The sequence below is a fragment of the Onychostruthus taczanowskii genome, unplaced genomic scaffold (assembly GCF_017590055.1).
Source record: "Onychostruthus taczanowskii isolate IOZ18803 unplaced genomic scaffold, ASM1759005v1 scaffold133, whole genome shotgun sequence".
Taxonomy (NCBI): Eukaryota; Metazoa; Chordata; class Aves; order Passeriformes; family Passeridae; genus Onychostruthus; species Onychostruthus taczanowskii.
Window position 1 is genome coordinate 214810 of NW_024498496.1, and position 5730 is coordinate 220539.

Genomic DNA, 5730 nt, shown 5'->3' on the forward strand with positions numbered 1-5730 from the left:
GACCCGGCCCCGGGCCCCCTCCCCTTCCCCGGTGCCGCGGCTGTCGTCTCTCGCCGGGCGGTCCCTGTGTCTGAAACAGCCGTCGAGGAGCGCTCGGGCAGCGCCATCCCCTCGTTCTGCCCTTGCTAGCTGTCGCGGCTCTTCACTCCGCCGTGCCTCACCTTCGGGCTCCCGGGACACGCCGGGTCCGGGCCTCAGCTGTTCCTGTTTGTGGCCAGATAGCCGTGCCGATGCCCTTTCGTATTGCTTTGAAAACGTGAAAAACTTAATTTCGACTGTTTTTCCATTGTAGGTCTAGAATCTCCATAACTACCTCTGTGTCCTAAAACTGTTGTCTGACATAAAAAGACAGAAACAAGTGAAGTAAAAGAAATGCGCTTCCAAGGAAGTACTTCAGCTGTGGATACTTGAAGGGGGATTTCAAAGCCTCGATTCCTCTCAGGTTTGTTGTACTGGAGGCCTGAGTTCAGTGGCAGCTATAGGCGTCCAAGTGTCAGAGATACCTTGGCTCCAATGTGGGCATCCTAAAGATTTGGAGCTCCACATCTGTGTGTCTCCCAAATAGAGCCTAGCAGGCTCTTGCTGACAAGGCTGCTGGTCTTTGGACTCCTTACAGAACTGTGCACTCTGTGAAATTAAACCTGACTTCTGGATTTGTTTGTTGGCTTCCTTGTTTTTTGGGTTTTTTCCCCTAGTACAATAGGACAAGAAGTGGTTGCTGTCACCTTTTGTAAGAAGTCATACTGTGAAGAACCAGAAAAGTTAATCTCTCTTAAAATACTTTGAAGCTGTTGTCTGTAGATCCTTTCACATGAAGGCTATGCTTTCAATCCCTTGAGTATTTTATAAAAAAACCCTCAAAACTCAATCTAGAAGGAGAGCACAGAGAAGACATACATCTGCAGACTAGTGTACAAAGGTGTATGGTTCACTTGTGCTGGCAGAGAAGTTACAGACTCCGGTCTCTTCTTCAAGGAGGACTTGGATGTTTTACACTGAGCAGGATCTAGAACAAGGCTGTGGAAGCAAAGTTCTTGTGTTTAACCCTAGCCAGCCACCAAGCTCCACACAGCCACTTGCTCATTCCTGCACTGGGGAAAGATTTAGAAAAGTGAGAAAAGTCATGGCAGTTTAATAGGGAAAGCAAAAGCAAAAAACCCCAAAAACCAAACCAAACCAAACAAACAAAAAACAAACAAACAAAAAACCCAACAAAAAAAAAAAAAAAAAAAAAAAAAAAAAAAAAAAAGAAATTTATTAAGACTTAAAAAAAAAAAAAAAAAAACCAAAAAAAAAAAAAAAAAAAAAAAAAAACAAAGAAAAATAGGAATTGATTCAGTGCTTCCTGTGGGCAGACAGGTACTCAGCCATCTTGGGAAGACAAATGCCATGGCTCCAAAGGTACCCTCCTTTTTCCTTCTTCCATTTCCCCCCACTTCATATATCAGCATGATATCCCTTTAGTCATTTTGAGTCATCTGTCCTGGCTGTATCTCCTCACAAGCACCCACAGTTCCCTCACTGGTGTGGTAGTACCCAAAGCAGAAAGGGCCTTGGCTCTTATCTGTTCAGCAATAACAAAAACATCTCTCTGTTATTAACCATGTGTTCAGCACAAATCCAAACTGCAGACCAATACAAAAAAAAAATTTAAATCTACCCAGCAAAATTAAAAATTAAAATCTTCCCCAGCCAAAACCCAGACAGTTTTCTTTTTGGTCCAGTCTTAAGTGTTTAAACAGTGGTACCTCTACAGCAGGAGGCACCATCATCCAGAATGTTGCTAGGATGCAATCTGCAGAAGTGGAGTCTGCTAATCTGAAATTCCTGAAGAACAAAACCTTGATCTGTTCCTCCCTCAGCTGAAGTCTTACCTACTATGCTGTTACAATCAGAAGTTGTGCAGGGGTGATTACAACTTGAATTTTGAGAGCAGTACCTTGGTTTTGTTGGTCTCATGGACTTTTTCTGAAAATTCTCACATAAGGTGGACTTCTGCATGGACTTTAAGTAGTCTTCCAGACAACAGATTTGTTTTCAGTGTCTGAAAAGCTGTAGTAATGTGAAAAAGCACTGCCAGGACAAGGCAAGAAGGATAGTACCTCCTGAGTGACTAGAAAAGCTATTATTCAAAACAAAACATGCAGAAGAAGATTAATAATATAAATTTAGCAAATCTGAAGTAACTATATAACTTCCTACTGTTTGTTTTGTAAAGAAGAAAAAACAATAGCAGAGCAAAGACACTAATTTCCATTAATGATCTATAGGATGTTTCAAGGCAAGTACATTCAGTGTACTGGCTCAATGCAAGTATTTTTTATCTTTTAATTTCTTATTAAAAGGTAAAGATAATTGTACTACTTCTCTCCTTGCACTAAATTATTATTCTGTTGAACAATAGCAAAGTTTATAGAAAGTAAAGGAGATTTCATGAAAACTGGGGGCTAAATAAAAATATATCCTTTAACAATATCTCAGTAGCCTTGAATACCTTAAATTAAACTCTTATTCCCATCACTCACAAATGTCAGACAAAGAAAATCAGCAGTAAGACAAAAACTTACTGATTTCATTAGACATTTTCCAGAGACTTAATTTCAAATTCATGCAATTAACTTCTGCAAAGACAACTTAGTTTTTGAAAGCTGTCCAAACATGAATTTACAGCATTTCTAAAGTTTGTTTAGTACCATACAGGATTCTGCAACAAATGGTAAATATCACTGCATCAATTGATGACCAAGCATGATCATTATCCAGTTGCCTTCATTAGAGGATTGTGCAGTTTAGAAAACAGTTCAATCTTAGGAAAGCTCATAACTTAAAAAGTTAAGAAATCCATGCATTTTTGCATAATGAAGTCCAAAGCTGATTAAGAAAATAAGTAATGCAGAAACAATCTTGTTTGTGTACATCCACATAAGTGCTTTCCCTTCTTTTAAAAGCAGTGACATGCAGTCAGCAATAAAATAACTCCAAAGCATGTAGGAAGGGGCCACGATTTTCAACTTTCCTTATTGTAAGGAAGGGGCCCAAACTGGACTCTCCAAAGCAACTTTGCTTGTTTCTCCTCAATGCTCGTATGCATTATCACAAGCAGATAAACAAGAGTGGAGGCACTTGTGGCTTGCAGGTGGCATGCACTTCCTTGGGTTCATACCTATAATTAGAACACAAACAGCTTAATTTTGGCATCCTAATCATGACTGACTTCTCCCTTTTCCGGAACAATCCTGCTCCAAATGATACTGATTCAGGATATATGGCTATCAGACATAATAACCAGAAAAAAACAACAGAATTAAGGTGGTAAGAGTAGTGCCTTCAGGCCAGAACAGGCTCCCCCTGGAATTGCTCTCCTTTTTTTCCCCAGTGATTCATGGAAACAAAGACAGTTGTGATATATTAAAGTGAGTCTAACAGCTGAGGCCAGTTGAGCACAAATGACAGAAAGGAGCAGGATGTTTTAGGCACTTCATTTATTTCTGTAACAAATATGATGAATATGGGCAACTTGTGCTGTAAACATGTATTTCCCCAAAGTAAACCTTGTCACTGCTAAGCCCCTGTTTTCTTTCACTGTCCTCTGAAGGAAGTTATACCATTCCATTATTCTGTATCTGTCACTATGTCACAGATATGACTGCGCACAGCACATGCAAACATTTTGATGAGTACACTGGCAGTAGAATAACTAACTCTGCAACAAAGAACAAGCATCTTCAAAACAAAACCATGCATTTTTCAAAAAAAAAAAAAAAAAAAAAAAAAAAAAAAAGCAAAGCAAACAGTAAAACATAAGGACAATAAAGGTGAATAACCCTGAACTCCTTGATGATTTTTGGCACATTCTGTGTAGCCCATCTAAATCTGTTTCTGGGTTATACATCTTGCTTAGAGCCTTTTCCTTAATAAATTTGGTAAATTTCACTGATACTGTGTAATACTGGATGAAACTTACCCCATTTCTGTCACACTTTTGTGTAGAGTCTTGCAATAGTCTAACATTATTAATCCAAGTTCAAACTTTGGGAGAAAAAAAATCAAATTTAGTTTGTATGGATTAATATATACCTACCCTATTATCCCCTAAAACTGCTACCTGGACCATGATTTTGCTCCCTTTAACACTAGCTTTTGATCAAACTTCATAGTCAGGAATCTGTCACAAGCACACAGATAAGAAAGAGTATCAATAGATGACAGATATCAAAACATACCATTATTCTTCAAAATTAACAGAAGGTGGACTTCAGAACTTGGAGAAAACATAGCAAATGCTCTGTAATTCAAAGCAAAACAAGAAAGAGTAGTACTTGTGTTCATTTTATTACACTGACCATTAAAACACACCACATTTGAGATCACTTACAGACTGTATGCATTGTTAACATGCAGGGGACAGAACCAATTACAGAATGCAGAAGTTAATGCACTTTCAGAAGTCAAATTGTGGAAACTGTGCTATTAATTTCTTCTGCATTGAGAAGCTTTTGTTTCATTATATATTTGGCTGTCTTGTTGTAGCAATATTCTCCGTTTAGTTAAGTAGTCTTCAAAATCATATTTGGGGCATTATCTCCAGCTGGAATTTAATTTTTAAATCAACAAATTGTCAGTATAGACTTTGGCTTAATTCATTTTTGGATGTTTTTTGAGCATTTGTTTTTCATTCCTCAATTGGATTAATGCTAGAAGAATTTCCATCCAAAACACAAAATAATCTGTTTCTGAACAATATTTCCAATGCAGAAACAATTTTTCCAAGTGTGACAACAGAACATTAAAGTATACTAAAATTATATTCTCGGAATTTACCATGTTAGAGTAAAGGCATACAAAAAAATCCCTCAGTTTTTCAGTACTTGTAAGGCCACTTGGATCTACTCATTACAAAAACATACATTAATAATTTTGCTTGCTGTTAGCCTAAGTTAATATTCATCTTAGTAGGGAAACTCTGATTTCAATTATCAAAAAACAAATTATCCTGAGTTTCGGAATGTCGAACAAGCATGAAAAAGATTCAGGAAATAGCTACATAATTTCTTTCCTCTTTTTCAGAAGCTATCTCTACTCATCCTTTAACACAGTTGTCCCTAAGAGTAAACCAACAGTTAGCAAGTTATGTGTTTACTTCTGAACCTACTTCTGATAAAAGCTGTTTATTCCAGAACTTGAAGCAGAGATGGTGAGTTCTTTGCTAAAGAGCAGCAAATAAAAAGTGTCTTGTTTTTCAAAGAAATTGACTGCCTGCTCCTGACTTCAAATTGAGCTCAGTATCCTGAAATATATTAGAAAATGATATATAATTATTTATATATTTTATACAATTTAATTACTAATACAATTAATATTTTATAGATTTATACAAACTTATAACTACCAATTACCATATCTTTATTGGTTATACTGAGTTTGGTCAGTACCAGACTTTTTTACTACAGGTGAAAGTTATTTTCAGACTCTGAACAGACAATGCAAATTCATTATTTCATTATAAACAAGAAAAATATACTACAGAAAAATTATTATTTTTAAGAGATACATATAATATGAAACCAATTGCTTTAGAAAGCACTAATTTTTAAAAATCCATTACATTTTGATTTTGTAACAGCTCATAATAATCTTATCTTATAATCTTATAAATTTTAAAATTATTTAATTATGTTAAAATGCAGTATTATAATCACATTTCAGATATGTAGCTTTAATACCATCTTC